The sequence below is a fragment of the Ciconia boyciana genome, chromosome 2 (assembly GCF_034638445.1).
Source record: "Ciconia boyciana chromosome 2, ASM3463844v1, whole genome shotgun sequence".
Lineage (NCBI taxonomy): Eukaryota > Metazoa > Chordata > Aves > Ciconiiformes > Ciconiidae > Ciconia > Ciconia boyciana.
In genome coordinates this window covers 19,878,021-19,895,018 of record NC_132935.1, presented here as the reverse complement: position 1 = coordinate 19,895,018, position 16,998 = coordinate 19,878,021, and the positions used below count along the sequence as shown (strand labels likewise).

General features: G+C 40.8%; 1 long non-coding RNA gene across 1 annotated transcript; it reads left to right on the top strand.

Annotated features, from left to right (window-relative positions):
• Positions 1-35: 35 nt before the first annotated feature.
• LOC140646844 (uncharacterized) lies at positions 36-15,537 on the top strand. The gene is made up of 3 exons (XR_012040584.1): positions 36-302; positions 916-988; positions 15,307-15,537. It is a non-coding gene; the product is annotated as an uncharacterized lncRNA (long non-coding RNA).
• The last annotated feature ends 1,461 nt before the right edge of the window (positions 15,538-16,998 follow it).

Here is a 16,998-nt window from a genome sequence, read left to right as displayed (position 1 = left end):
CGCGCCCGGGGCCGCCGCTGCCGCCCGCCCCGCGGGCGCCCGGCAGGTGCGGGGCCGGGGCCGGGGCCGGGGCCGCGTCCCCCGCCCGGCTCCGCGTCCCCGGGCGGCGGCCGCATCGCCGCGGCACCTCTGCGGCGGGCTGCCCCGGGGAGGCAGCTCCCCGCCCGCCTCCCGCCCGCGCTGCCTGCGCCCGGTCGCAAAGGGCTGCGCGGAGCGTAACCATGTTAAAAAATCCGGGCAGGCTGAGCGCAGGCTGCGTGTGCGGTTTTACGGATTTCACGCCGAGGCACCAAACCAGACACGTAAGAGAGGGCAGATGTTAGCAGTACAAATGTGATGGATGTATAGCTACATAAATAGCAAAATGCGTCAGATGTGCTCTGCTCCTTATTATTGAACGACAGCTTTTTATGGAACGTGTAGAGATGTAAAAACTTACCAGATTCTCGGACAATACATTGCATAGTATGTTTAATTATTGCATTGTCTCTCTTACCTTTCATTGCGATAATTATTGTTGACCCTCCTATTGATTAATGCACATGTGTTCACCTTCTTCATCTGCTCCCCAGAGCAGGTCTACTTAAAAGACACGCATTTATTAGCAGGACCGCGGTCTGGGCTGTGTGCATATCCACGCAATGGGTGAAAAGGACTTCTTTTCCACAAAAAGGGTGATGAAATTCTCAGTATAAAACTCATTTGAGGTTCCACATAAATGCCTGCTTATAGGACTTAATGAGCTTGCAGAAACTGTACTTTCAGCAATAGTATTTTTGGGCAAAGATGTCCTTTGCATGTATGCTTCCTACAAAGGGCCCCAATTCCTGTTGGGAACTTCTGTTTGCTATTAGAGCGTAAATATTAAATACTGTCTCAAAAATAATTAAGAGCAAATGTGTCTTTTATGTGCAGCGCAGAGAACATACCATCAGTAATAGGAAAGGTGATGCATTCATCTAGTCCTTGAAGAGGAAAGAGGACACTGGTGAGTACCGACACACTGATTGTTGCATATACAAAGAGTTATAATTACTAATTTATTAACCTGGCATCAGGATTAGATCCATTACTTATGTAGAGCTCCAAGCTATGCTCTGCCAAAAAGATGATACCATCCTCCCCTGGCAGTGTCAAGACATCTATAATTCAGAGAAGTGAGATAGTTATAGCTGAAAAAAAATGCTTAAAATTCCTGTATTAAAAATTCTGTGTGCTTAGAAGATATCTTATAATATCTTCTGGAATATACCTTCCTGAGGCACAAAAGAGCAGGAAGAATCCTGGACCTTTCCCTGCTGCTCCAAGACTGCTTCCATGGAAAATGGAAAATTGTAAATCACATATTTTAATTACACAATTTTGCTCTTCCCTTCAGTAGTGCCCAGGGCACCTGAGACGGTGGGCTTCTCCTGCGAGCCACATGTGGCACGTGTGCGGTGGAAATTTCCCATGTACATTTACAAAGCTGTTGTACCGGTAGAAAGAGTAAGAAGCAGCTGTGCAGCAGCACTGCCATTGCCATAGTAACTCAGCTCGAGAGTTGATGATGATTCAATTGTCGGAGCCTGCTTTATCTTTTTCCATTTCAAGCTCAAATTTTTGCCTTGCTAAGAAACAAGATATGAAAAGTGAAGTCTTCAGGCTGCCTCAGGATTCATAATGGGATGTGATTCCCTTTGATCTCCTCTCCTCTTTGCATAGAGATTTATGGCCTCATCATAAAACATAAAACAATCATTAACTTTCAAGCAAACATTTTTTTCTGTTACAGTCCATGTATATCTAATAAATATTGAGGAATTAAGTCACTTTTCAGCTTATTAAAATATTTTTACTGTGCACTAGTTAATCATCAGTACTGGGAGGAACACATACTTGACGTGATCATATGATATCACTCTTATTCTCCTCTTGATGTCTTTTACAAACCAGCAGTATTGCTGTATTACCTATAAAACTAATTTTCATAGCCAGTATGTAACTCGGACCTAACCTGTATTTGCTGTGGAAAGTAAAAATGTTATACATTCATAAGGGCCTCAGAAAACCTACAGAACACAGTATCTTCTTAGGCTTTTTCTTGCTCTCTGCCTACTGAAAAATAACAGCTCTCCAGGAAGCCGCAGAGGGCTGCAGATTCAGCAGAAGCGCCTGGACTCCAGGAGCTGCCAGGGAAAGCTGGGCACTGCGCCAGGCCTTGGGTTAGACCTTATGCTTTCCTGAAAGGGGAATGAAGTATGTGAAGCAGTTGTTATTCCAGGTTTGCTACTAAGATGTTCACTCAGATGGAGTGCTCTTCCAGAAAAAGCTGCAAGGGAGAGAGGATGGGGTGAACTATAGCGGATCATAGAGTACGTTTTGCTGTTGCCTCTGCTCCTGTTCTGCTGCTGCCCCTGCACCTTCTCAGTGGGAGGGGGAGTGGGGTTCTAATTCAGCAGCGTTTTGTTAGCCAGCAGCTGGCTGTGGCCTTTAGCACAGACACAAGGAACTCAGTGCCTTGCTGCTTCCACATCTGAACTGCTAAGAGAAGAGCTTCACCTGATGTTTTTGCAAAGCTTTCTGTGAAATTTGTTTTTGTAAGTTTATTTGTTCCATCTGATGGTACATTGTTTCTAGACATCTGCAAATGCTGTTTTCCAGTTTGCTTTCTTGCAGTGTAGTATTTTTGCTCATGAGCTGTCAGAGTAACAGCAGTAGAGCAGTCCAGTAAAGGTCTCAGCATCCTAATTAAGAACCCAAATCCCTCTGTTCAGAATCGGGCACTTCAGAAGAACAAGCAAAAAAAATACCGTACCCCCGAGATAATTGAGCTCAGCAGTACATACAAGGGTACCTTTGCACCCTTCGGCACAAGAGGTTTATTCATGCTGCCAGCAGAGACCAAGCCTCAGCTGAGACATTCTCTGTGGTACAGCCTTGTATACTGCCTTTCTGATCCCATGAATTTTCCTTCTTTTCTGTGCAGTACTTCAGCTTCAGCAAGAAGGCTTCCACTCCTAACTCACTTTACTTTTGACCAGTCCCTCACAGTGTGGAAGAAAGCAGGACTTCTAGGAAGTCAGAGGCTGTAGTCCCCCCAGGTGGCAAAAGGAGTGGAACCTGTACTTTTTGTTTTCTTTTTTTTTGATGTAATAATTAAAAGGCCAAACAATGGTTCCTGCCTTATGTGAATTCTCACTAAACAGTCACCTTGTGCACCTTTCCTATTTTTATGCTGTCATCATTTGGGAGTGCTGCGTGTACTTGCAAAATTTGACTTTGTGGGGAAGTGGTGTGCTTCTGCACTCCGTTTATCGCCTGGAGGATGCTGGTCCAAAACCAGGCTGGCTCATTGCTCAGACCAGGACAGTTTCAAGTTTTTATAACACTGAAAGCACTTGTGGACATTTGGGATGAAAACCAAAGAGGCATTTTGTGACCTTATGTTCATTAGGGTTAGGAGGCTTTCTTGCAAAGTTATTTTGAATTGGAGAGTTTTGGTGCCTAAATCTGTCTAAATTCAATTTCAGGAGGCTTAATTTTTCTTTTCTTTTTGGCACTGGGCTTTCACAGGTCAGCGAAGTGCAGACAATACCTTATACTGCTTCAGGACCATAGGCCAGGATTTGTTTTTGAATCACATCTCCCTCTGAGGTCAAAGGAAATGCTGAATGGGGCAGAGGGCAGAGCTGGGCCCCGTAATCCCGATACTACATGATTTCATTAACGCAGGCACATAGCTGATAATGCTTCTGTCCGTGACCTAGAGAGCATCTGTACTTTGCCAGCTGAGGCCTATGATGCTTTGACATTTTTGTCCCACCCAAAACATGAGAATGACGTTGAAATTAGGTTTTCAGTGTTTGGAAATGAGTAAATGTTGGGAAGATTGTGAAAGCACATGAAGCTGGGGAAAATGAAGGAAACACTGCAAATTGTCAATATTAAAAATAATTGACTTGGAGATCTTCTTTAAACATCTACTTTGTAACCAAGTGATTAATATGTAGGTGAGCACGCACAGTGAAAAGCATTGCGAAGTATACAAGATTGTTCATTTGAAATCATGTGTTTCAGTATATTAGTAGGGATAGGACAGATAGAAATGGTGGGGAAATTAGAACTTGGAGAATTAGAAGATTACAAATAAATCTAAATTTAAAATGTCAAACTCAAAATGCTTTTGCATAAAGACTATAGATGAAAAATCAATATAAACCACAATCAGATAAGTGCAAAAATAGAGAAAAAAGAAGAAATAAATATTAATTGAATATCGTATATATGGATTTAATACTTATGAATGCTACTTGTATGTTTCTCATTTTTGATGGATGGTTGAAAATGGACATTTTTTCTGCTTTAGAAACCAGGTGTGCAATAGAATTAAAATCCAAGTGCAAAGTCCTGCACCTGGATCAGGGCATCCCCGGTATCAATGCAGACTGGGGGATGAAGGGATTGAGAGCAGCCCTGCAGAGAAGGACTTGGGGGTCCTGGTGGATGAAAAATTGGACATGAGCCAGCAATGTGTGCTTGCAGCCCAGAAAGCCAACCGTATCCTGGGCTGCATCAAAAGAAGCATGGCCAGCAGGTCGAGGGAGGTGATTCTGCCCCTCTGCTCTGGTGAAACCCCACCTGGAGTACTGCGTCCAGCTCTGGAGCCCTCAGCAGAGGGAAGACATGGAGCTGTTGGAGCGGGTCCAGAGGAGGGCCACGAAAATGATCAGAGGGATGGAACATGAGGAAAGGCTGAGAGAGTTGGTGTTGTTCAGCCTGGAGAAGAGAAGGCTCTGGGGAGATCTTGTTGTGGCCTTTCAATATATAAAGGGGGCTTATAAGAAAGGCCTTTTTACCAAGGCCTGTAGTGACAGCACAAGGGGCAACAGTTTTAAACTGAAAGAGGGTAGATTTAGATTGGACACAAGGAAGATTTTTTTATTATGAAAGTGGTGAGGCATTGGACCAGGTTGCCCAGAGAAGTTGTGCATGCTCCATCATTGGAAGTGTTCAAGGCCTGGTTGGATGGGGCTTTGAGCAGCCTGATCTAGTGAAAGATGTCCCAGCCCATGTCAGGGGGGTTGGACTAGATACTCTCTAAATCATTCTATGATTCTACGATCTCCATTCTGACCGGCCTTTGTTCAAATGAGTTCCAATTCCCCAAGCAGAACAACACCTGCTAGTTTGCTTATCAAATATGTTGATCCTGTTTTTCTATTCAATGAGTTGTATAACATATCAGCAGATTTCACTCAAACATTTCACAAATGCTAAAAAGAACACCAGCTGGAGCTAACCATTTTCATAGCAATAGTTTACGTTAGAGGTCTTCAGAGAATTACCTGAAAAATTCTCTCATCATCTTTGAGAAATACTGGAAAATGAGGGAAAGATGAGAAGACTATGAATATCATTATAATATATAGAAACGAACAAAAGGGAAGCATTGTTTCATGTCTTTCTTGGGCAAAATAAGAGAATAATTAATTTGGGACTCTGGCAATACAAATCAGAGGTGAAAAATATAACTAACAGCTATCAGGATGTCTTTACAGGAAGCATATTGTAAAAAAGACTCGTTAGATAGAGCTAATAGTAAAATTTAAAAAAAATACATCAAAATTCAAAGAGAAACATCTGGGACAAATAATAAAGCTCTGCCAACAGTATGGGAAACTGTTTTGGAAAGCAATTATGAGAAAAATACTTTGGACGCATAGTAGTGAATGTCTCAATGTCAGTTCTTAGGCCACGGCTGTGGTTAAGAGAACTAATGCCGAAGAAGTGGAATATTTAGCTGAAATAGGGGAGTGATCTTGCCTGTGTACACAGTGTAAGACGTCTGCTGGAACAGTGTGTTCAGTTCTAGTGGGGAAGAGTTCAAGGGAGATGTTATTTTCTGCAAGACATTTATTTAATCTGACTTCTGATAAGAATTGTGTGATCTGTTTGTGCTAGACAGATCTCTGTAGTACTCCTCAGTGAAATGGAAGCCAGAAAGCAACCTAAAGCACTGCACACCCTCCAGATGTTTGTGTAGCAGCCTATATACATAGAACGGACTTGGGTTGACTTGTCTGACTTCAGGCATCTGAAGTTACTGCGTGAAATTATGAGATACATAGAGGCAGAGTCATGGCAAGCAGGCACATGCATGCCTGCGCCCACACTGGAGATGGAGGTGCGAGGAAGGACCCGTGGCCAGTGACTGCCTGGATTTAAGCTTCCCTCCCCAGGGGTCCCAGAGCTCTGCCAAAACTTGTGGCTCAGCTCTGCATCCAAACAGTTTGGGAAATATGGGAGATTTGGTTTAAAGTGCAGTTTGGATCTGCTTTTAAAATACAGTGTAAACACATTAAAAAATCTACCTAGAAACAATTACTAAACTGCCTTACCATAACAGGCACTCCCATCAAAGGCTATTATTTTGTAAATGTGCAGTCTAAGTACAACAGAAATATCCTGGGTGTTTTAGACGACAACTGTGCCTGAGCTCTAGTAGAACGAAGTCTGGTATTTATATTGGTCCAATTTATCTAATTCATAAAATGGTTGTGTATAGCAGGACATGTATTCTGATAATCTTGGAGCAGATTATTGCTTGATCCAGTGTCAAAGTTTAGGAGTAGCCTTGTTATGACTCCTGAAATTCAACCATCTGAGCTGAATAACTGTAGCTTACTGTACCATATGGCTTTTTTAATATACTGTAAACTCTACACAGATTTGCAGTAGAGCTTGGGATGCGGCTGTGGTGAGGTCCTGAAAAAGATGATGGTGTGCAGCTATTTCTTCTAGATGAGCCCTGGTGTAATCAATAACCCCCATTGTTTTAGGGTTTGGTATGATATTGCTGAAACTTGAATACTCAAGGAAGACAGATTGTTCTGAGATGGACATGTACATAACTCTACAGAGCTCTGCAGAGGGATCTGGACAGGCTGGATCGATGGGCTGGGGCCAATTGTATGAGGTCCAACAAGGCTAAGTGCTGAGTCCTGCACTTGGGCCACAGCAACCCCATGCAACGCTACAGGCTTGGGGAAGAGTGGCTGGAAAGCTGCCCGGCAGAGAAGGACCTGGGGGTGTTGGTTGACAGCCGCCTGAATATGAGCCAGCAGTGTGCCCAGGTGGCCAAGAAAGCCAACAGCATCCTGGCTTGTATCAGAAATAGCGTGGCCAGCAGGAGTAGGGAAGTGATTGTCCCCCTGTACTCAGCACTGGTGAGGCCGCACCTCGAATACTGTGTTCAGTTTTGGGCCCCTCACTACAAGAAAGACATTGAGGTGCTGGAGCATGTCCAGAGAAGGGCAATGAAGCTGGTGAAGGGTCTAGAGCACAAGTCCTATGAGGAGCGGCTGAGGGAACTGGCATTTTTTAGCCTGGAGAAAAGGAGGCTGAGGGGAGACCTTATTGCTCTCTACAACTACCTGAAGGGAGGTTGTAGAGAGGTGGGGGTCGGTCTCTTCTCCCAGGTAACAAGTGATAGGACAAGAGGAAATGGCCTCAAGTTGCGCCAGGGGAGGTTTAGACTGGATATTAGGAAATTTTACTTCACTGAAAGGGTTGTCAAGCCTTGGAACAGGCTTCCCAGGGAAGTGGTTGAGTCACCATCCCTGGAGGTATTTAAAAGACGTTTGGATGAGGTGCTTATGGACATGGTGTAGTGGTGGTCTTGGTAGTGTTAGGTTTATGGTTGGACTCGATGATCTTAAAGGCCTTTTCCAACCTGTACAATTGTGTGATTCTGTGATAATGACTCCTACCTAGTTTTGAAAGCTTTTTTGCTTTGGAGCAAGTGTTGTCCACTTTTATCTTGGCTCAGTGGATATCAGCTGACTATCATTTAAACAGGAGGATACAGGTATGGTGGATCCGACAGAGACGTTTTTCATATTAAGTCATAATGAGTGAGAAAGTAAGTAGCAGTGGTATTCAACAATGGTATTTCTGAATGCTGCATCTCCTGGGGTTATAAAGAAAATAATTGAAGTATCTTGCCTTATTTTCCTCAGTACTTTATGTATGTTTACATAGTATATAGCACTTGCAGCACAGAGTGGATAGAAAAAGCATTTGATTGGGAATCTGGACTGAAGTGGCACTTGGAGAGGCATAGTTGACGTTTTTAGTTCTATCTGGAGAGAAGTGTCTCTTGATGAATACAGACAGCACTTGTGAAAGGCGTTTTATGACCCCAAAATGCACGTCTGAGAAGTGTCTGCTCATTTATCTTGCACACCTAGTTAGGTCTCTCTGTTCTGAGGAGTAAAAGATTTATTTCTGATCTACTTTTATTCTATTCTTACCCTGTGGGTAGAGAGGAGTCTGATTTCAAATGCTCTTCAGCGTGGGAAAGACAAGGATGCAGTGATACCTGTATATCAGAAAGTTTCCCAGGAATTGAAGCACACTCTTGCAGAGGTCTTTAGGTGAGCTTGAAATTGGTTGATGACATTTAATAGGGTAAAGAGGATAAGCTCTCACTGACCTGGAATCTAATGCAGTTCTTATGACCTCTCCCCTTTGAATCAAATTATTGCCTTGCCATTTACCACATGCTTCTGGCAAAACGTAGTCATTGGAACTAGGACAAATTTCATCAATTTATGGGAACACTTGCACAGGAGTGAAAGGCAAAATGAGAGACCGTCATGGTGAAGAAGGAGATGAGGTCTAGAACATCCCCACGGGCCCTGTGGTATGAGCCTGAAAGCGCTGCATGTGCTCTAGCCAAGTGAGACATGATGTAGGAGGTGATGATCAGTGCTGACTCCCTGGGGAGCAGACACAAGGTAATGGGGAAAGCATATCTAGGGTGCAGATGTGATCCACGCACTGCTGGCCAAAATAATATGATTTCCCATGCTCGCTATATGAAGCACAAATCCATCTGAACTGACACTGAAATAAGAAAAACAGCATAAATGGTATACAATTGCCAACGTCGGTAGCTGTTCAACTTAAGGGAAGAGCAGAAGCTGTATTAGCAGAGCATTATAATTTGAGCTCAGGATAACTGAATTGAATTTTAACCATATTTCACAAGTAACAGTAATGAGGAATGGTTAAAACAGAGGCTTTTTGCCTCGTGTCCTTTTAAATGGCAAAAATATGAACAATACTTCCCCCCCCAAAGTAGACTTTAAAAAATAAGAATCTTACAAAGTCTTTTATCCTAATTATCTTATTAAGTACTGTATTAGTCCTTCTGGGGTTGCCTTAGTAATAAAATTTGGGATATGCATGGGTTTGTTCAGTACTGAGGTCCTGTGTTGAACAAATATAAATTTATATATGGGTATTCATGTATAAATTAGTTCATGAAAACATGAATAGCACCAAAGAGGAACCAGAAAAATGTTTTTTATTTATTCAATGGATTATATAGTGTTTATATTTTGGTCTTATCCTTCTGAGCCTGGTCTTGCTTCTATCAGCTTCACGGTATCAATATATATAAGCCAAGGATCATATCATAGGTACTCTCATCCTCCTGCCCTTTTCCCTTTCCGCTTTTATTGATGTTCTTGGCTAGACACTTCTCCATCAGTGCCCACATAGGCACTCTCCGGCAAGGTTTAGAGCCTGAACTATGAACAGGGACAAGGCCTTTTGGTCTATTTTTTCAGTATGTATTGCAATGTGGTCTTGAACAGGACCTTGAAATGCTACTCCATATAAACAATAAATGATAATATTAATAGGAGTAAATGATAAAGCTTAATGCCTTCAACATTAGAAAGATTGTCGGGATGCCAGTTGGGCTATAAATTCTTCAAGAAATTAAACAGATTGTGTAGTCCTTGACAGCTTTTAAATCACTGGCATGAGGATTTTGGAGATGTGTGTTTGTAGTTCGTGTGTGTGGTTTCTGACGGGTACATTTCTGCTTGGTAACATCCCCCATGTGAATGAGCTATGTTGTTACCATCCTCTCACTGCCTTTCAATAAGATAATTGTGCTATCTGGGGCAATTAAAAGGCAAATGCCACTTTTTTATCTAGGCATCTACTTTCAGAGAATGGTAGTATCGTGTTTTCCACAACTGTCAGTAAATAATAGTGACACTGCTTTGATACAAAGGCCTGTGAAGTTTCTGAGAACACTGAATATGCAAAGGGCAGAAATAGAGCGCTCCACTTCCAGGAAAAGATGTGTGTTTGTAGGGCTGCTGGAGAACCTTCATGTTGTTTAGAAACGTCAAGAAGAGAAAATGAGATTTTAAATCTTCATTTTGCACCTGATTTGATAATTTTACTTACACTGTAAGTTTGTAATTTTATTTAATTTTTCTCTAAAAGCAGACAAGATAAACAAGAAAATATTTTCTACTGATCCTTAATTGTCGACCATGTCAAATATGCTGTTGATTTATGGTCTGGTTATTTAGCTGAAAGAAACGGGTCCAGTTTGAGCCATGAGTTTACATTATGGGTAACAGTGAAAGTCTACGTCAGCCTCCCTTACCTTTTTGTTCAGACTCAGCTGTGTTTCGCAGACGTTGCCCTTCTCTCTGGACCAGGCCCTTCGGCTGCAGCCTGGCAGGATGGCAGAACTCCTGCTGAGATATGTGTTGGCTCACGCCGTGTTGTTCCAAACTTGCAGGAGGCACCCAGCCAGCAATCCCCAGCTGCACACGTCTGACACCCAGTCCCTTGACTCAGTTTAACCGCTAATCGCACCAAATGCCTCCTAGAATTTGAGTGTGGGGAGAGCAGGGATGCAGCAGGGCAGAGTCCCCTTGCATTTCCCCCTAGCCACCCCATATTAAAATAGGCAGTGGGAACTGGGAACTGGCCCCCTTTTGCTTTCACTAGCAAAAAAGAAAGCCGCCTTGTAAGACTGTAACACACTAGCAGGACAGGGATCTGTGTAAGTGTAGGGGACCGGGAGGAAGCCTGTCAGAACAGATTCCATATCCCGTTCCCGGCAGGAGGTGCCCTGGGTACAGTGCTGCCTGGCACAGCTGGATTTCAGCATCCCCTGCTGCAGCACAAAGCAGGTGCTGGGCAAGCTTCAGTTCAGGAAAGACTGTAGGATCGGGCCCAAATATTTCTGACATAAGATTCAATCCCATAGTCTTGTATATCCGTAATTAGCAGCATAGCTGAAAGGTTACATCCTGCCCTGCAGTTGCTACCTGAATTAAAGGCTAAGCTTTGAAAATCGTCTACTGAGGAATTCTTCTAGATACTAAGAGTAACTTAAATGAACACAATTATTGTGCACCCACTGGTGATATGAATTTCAGAAGATACAAAATCCTCATTAGTAAAAACATGTTATTAAAAATTACTTATTTTGCATATTTGTTTTCCTGATTTCCTTGTACTTTGCTATATTAATCTAGACCTCCCATGATGAGTGGGCCTTCTAAGTGATTTGGGGGGTAACCAGTGCAGATTCAACCTCTTCGTTTCAAAATTGTTCATTTTTCCTTTGTAAAAGTGTACTGAATTAATTTAAGTATAGTAAATGGTAGATTCCCTTTATTATTCCATATATCTTAATTTTTTGTCATTTTTCTGGATATATTTAATATAGATATTTTATAAGTCAGTATGAGGAACTATCATTACTCTTTACTGTGGGCTTGAACTGAGTTGATGATAGCAGTCAAGAAGCACCCACTCAACCCATCTGAAGCATTGGTCTTGAATCTTCATGGAATTCAAATTTAACCCACATCAACACGTGATCACACAAATGCATGAGCCTGATGCAAGAAGGATTGCCATTCAGTTCACCAGCAGTTATGCACTGGCAAATCTGCAGGATCTGGCCTCAATCCAGTATTAAAATTATATAAATACTCAAATAACACCCAGTGTTATTTTTTATGGTATGAGTAGGGTTAAAAGAAACATACTTTTAGCCTAGACTCAAGAGAGAACTTGTGACAAAATGAAATATAGCCTTCTGAAACCTACTGTAAGCAAATACCACAAGCTGTGCCAAACAATTATATTAGTTGCACTGTAAAAGCAACACCAAATAGAAAGAAAGGACTTGCATATTCCTATCACCATTGTTTTTAAATGGTACATCCATGAAGATCTGGCTAAAAAGTCATTAAACCACCATCTGTTTATACAAATATCCAATACAGACAGAGGTTTTAGGGACTTGTTTTTTTATAAGGAAAAATGGATCTGAATATCAGATCTGCTTCCTAATACTATTTAGGAATATTTAGAAACCCTGTCATTATTTCAGAATTTAATTTTCATTACAGTTTAAATAGTGGTTGGCTCCTCTGATCCTATATGCATACAGACTCTTTTTCTACTTTTCATTTAGAAAAGCTATGGTGTAATGCATCTGCTATTTGCAACAAAGCAGCAAAAATGGCATTAATGTTTAGTTCATGCCTAGTACATTATAACATTTGTAACTCTATAAATGAATTTCTGTGGACACCGCTGAAGTGGTGAGGTTGTACATCCTTAAAACATCAGGTGAGGGGTACATGTGTCAAAACCAGCAACTTCTGATGTACTCTTGCCCACAGATACTAAGTTTTGTGTGCTCATCTAAGAAAAATAGGCTGTCAACTGGGCTGGGATCACATACTCGTGGCTCAGGGCCCTTGATGCAGTTTCTCATCAGATACTCCAGTGCTTTTTCAAACACTCTGTGTCTGTAACCTGACCTCAACCACCAGAGAAACTCCCTCTGGACCGCAGCAGATGAAACTGGACATGACTGGAGAATACAGAGCTTGATAACGAGGGGAGACTTTATCTTTAGAGTTTGTCAGAACACACTGCCAACAGTTTTGATTTCAGAGCCGAGTTTAACTTCTTCCTTCCTTAAAGGAACACTTGGTTTTTGCCAACTGGGAATCTTCACAAATACACAGTTTCAGCAATGCTTCAACAGGAATACAGATATCTCAAGGGTTGTATATTTTTCAAAAGTCTGTGTGTTGGTTTATTTGTAGCCCCAAATATCATATATTGGAATGCATTGTACCTCACTAAACTTGTTTTCACAGTCTATCAACAGTCAAAAATAACCACATGTCACTAACCCCACACAGTCTAATCCCACTAAAAGTTCCTGAATTTTTTGCATCACCTAGCAAATCATTCAGTACATTTTCAGGGTTCCCTTATTCATCTTCTCCCAAGTACTGTAGAATTTCCTACTGTTGTGGCATAGACTAAATCAGGAGTATATATCTGAAGTACATAAGGTGAAGTTCCAGCTGTGAAAGTGAATCAAGTGTTGACATTGTTAGTAAAAACTGCAGTGCAGACTTCAAGCTTGTAGTCCTGCCTTATCAATAACATTTTATTATTTTCTCACTGGTCCTATTTTCAAGCTGTAAGAGAGAGAACCAAAAAGAGCTTTCTTGGTTTTTTTTTTGTTTGTTTTTTTTTTCTTCATTTGCTTTCTAAAGTTAGTCTAAACTACAGTTCCTTCCATGACCTCAGCTAACTTTTAAAATCACACTAGCTTTTAAGGGTGCTTTGGCATGCACCATAAAATGATCTAAGCATTTTAATGACTTCACTGAAATGTACATTTTTAACAGTGCTTTTATCTGCCAGCTCCCTGTGACTTACAAGGCAGTGTATTGAAATTGTTGATGACATACAGTTCTTGAAGAGGGCAGAGATTTCTTTTTTGCTTTCCAGGTTAAAGCTGGTGCCATCTCCCATAAATTGTACAGGTTTATAATTAAAGGGCACAACAAATTATAAGAAGTCATTGAGAAGCAAGTTTCATGCTGCAGCATTTTTCAGATTTAGGAGTATTAAAATATGAGCGAACAGTAAGAACCAAAAATACAGAAAGTGTTGCATGAAAATGACCATTACTAGTTCTATAGCTTGACTGACGATACTAGTAACTCTTCATTTCTTATTCTGGTTTTATGTGCTTGTCCAAATTCATGCCATGACAGGCTTCTCATTTGGTTTTGTGAGGTATCTGCATTTTTTCTATGATGTGAACAATATCATGCAGTTTGGTAAAATTCCATCTTCTGTCTACTTCAATATGTAAGAAACATTAGTTCAGAAATCTGTTTTTTTTTAATCTAAGATAAGAACATTTAGGGATTTTAGAAGCAAATAGTTTTTTGGTGCTTTGTAGGGTGGAAACATCGACTGACAAGGTCCACTTTCAATGACAGGCAACTAATAGGATCAGCAGAGGTGGTGTTTCTACTTCTCCAATTAGAATCTCATGTTCTGTAGACATAGAAAAAGTAATTACATCTCACTGGATTCGTATTGCAATGTGTCACAAATGCTGTTCATACGCTCTGGCTTTTTCACAGTTCATCGATGATGTGATGCCTTTTCTAACTTTTCTTAATGATCACTTATTTCTGCTTTTATTGAAGCCCTTGTAAGCTTTCTCCAGCTCCTTGTCAGAAGCCACTATTCAGTTCCCAATAGGACTAGAAAAAGATATGAACAATATGAAATCATACTTGGAATTTTTCCCATTCAGAAAATGCTTTTAGATTAAAGAGTCTGACCTCATTTGATATTTAAAATAATGGTGACTTTTACTAAATCTGAATTCATTTTGTTCTATGGAAAGAAGAAATTAAATGGAACCTTATTCTGTAATCAGGAAGTTTGCATGCGAGTTGCTTTAATGTTTCTAATAACAGGACTTTTTTATCATCCTCCTGCAGGTTCTGGATCTTGGCAAATATCATTGTCTTTGTAATAATTATAAATGCATTTGAAATGTTCCAGGTGGTACAGATGGCATCTTAACCTGTTGCTTCTAATAGGGATGTTGGAGAAGCGTGAGAGAAGCTGTAATTCTGCAGGCAGTGGTGTGCATGTGCATTCCCCGGGGCTGTGTAAAGGCACAGGCATGCGCTTATCTGGAGACGCTCAGACTTTCTGTCACGGCACATAACAAATCAGATTCCTTCCTAACCTCAGTGTGTGCGTTTTGGTTTTCTCCTTTGTCGAATATATCAAACAATGAATATTGTTCTCTGTAAGTGGTAATTGAAATTATTCTAGTAGTAAGAGTTTCCACTATACGTATGTTGTTTCTGGTGGATACATGTCTAACTTGCTCTTAGAAGTCTCCAGTAATGGTTTCCATAATCTCCCCAACTAAATTATTCCTCCACTCTTAATTATCTTTACTAGGTGTTTGGTGTGAACTTTCTGTGGTGAACTGTTAAACTCATTACTTCTCATCCTGTCCACCATAGCCATGAAGAACAGAGTGCCCTTTTCGTCTTTACAGCAACTTTTTATGCACTTGAATATTGTCTTCTGCTTATCTCTTATGTATACCTAACACTTGTATTTTGTGCAAACTTCTGTTTGAAGGTCTTGCTTTGTAGTCCCCATCACATCTATAGCAGCTCTATGTGGCATCCAGACCCGGACACGCTATTGCAGTTGAGTCCCTGTGAGCTGAAGAAGAACTTCACACTTAGTGTCTATAGAAACCAGTATGTGGTTTTTTTTCTGTTTGTATGACAGTGGAGTTAGCTTGTGTTTCACAGCAGTCCTGATCCTTTACTGCAGAACTGCTACCTAACAAGTTTTTCCTCATCCTGTATAGCTCATTATTCCTTCATTGATTTTTATTTATCTTTTTTAGAAAAACATCCTGTTATACTAAGATGATATAATTTGTTAGGATGATTTTGAATTCTAAGCATTCTCCAAAGCACTGACAGTTCCATTCAGCCTGGAGTTGTCTGCTCATTAATAATATACTCCTTATTGCATCATGCAGGCTATTAATGGAACCGCTTGCAAGACCCAGGGCAGATCCCTGAAGACCCTACTGAAATATTGCTGCCATTTTTATGGCGAACCATTGATAACTGTCCTCCTGATACAATTTTCTAACTGGTTTCACACCTAGTCAATGATATTTTCATCGCTATCATGTGTCCCTAGTTTGCTTTGAGAATGCACTGTCAGTACAGTGTCAGAAGAAGTACTAAAATCAAAATACATGACTTCAGCTGTTTCTCTCTTACCCACAAGGCCTGTCATCCTGTCACAAAGGAATTTATATTGGCTTGACATAATTTATTCTTAACTAATCCATATTGGCTATTAGTCATCTCCTGTTCCTCCGGATGCTTACAGATAGTTTGTACAAAAATTATCATTTTGGTTAGGATTGGAGGGGAATTAAGATGAGGCCAGCGCTGTGGCTGGCTCCCAGCTGAACGTTGGTGGGTGTTAGCAGAATAAAATCTACCTCTCTAAGCTCTTCAGCCCAGTTGCCTTTCAGGATGCAGCAGGGATTGTTGCTACCCAGGAGTTTAGTAGCAGGACTGTGTCTGTGCCCGTCAGCCTTTGTGCCAGGGACTGGTTCCTGGCATGTTCAATTGACTCCTTGGGGTGCAGCTTCAGTCTTCTTAACCTCTTGCATCCCTTTTCAAAGCTGAGATCTTTCACAGTTGTCACCAGTGGTAACCACTTGATTGGCAAGTGAGCTTTTTAGTGAAATGAAAGTTGGCGGCATCATTTGTTCATACCCACTGAGTGGTAGACTAACAGTTTGGGTTTTTCTCCTATTATTGAAGTACTCCAAATGTCCCTTGCTAGTTGCATCACTTTTTTTTTCACTTGTATGAGTAATAAGTTTGTCTTGCAATTAAAATCTGTTATCTGATAGTCCTTTTAGAGCAAATTTCCATTGAAGTATTGGCTGAAGTGTTTATTTTCACTAAAACATGTGACAGCTTAATATGTATATTCATGTTGCTCCATTTTAAAACATAATGTCTGATATATTTTTTTCAGGAAGTGGACATCTCAAAGTTGAGAACAAATACCATAAACCTACATATATGTGTATGTATGTATATAATAAATGTATTTTTCTAGGAATAAAGTGTGTATGTGTGCTTTTTAAATAATAAATTCATCAAAATCAATGTAATGAAGCTATTTAATTATATACTTGATTTTACCCCTTAAAAGAAAGAAATTTGGTTTTGGCATTAGGTAGTAAAAGTATAGCAATATTTGAAAGGACAAAGTAATTCATAACTA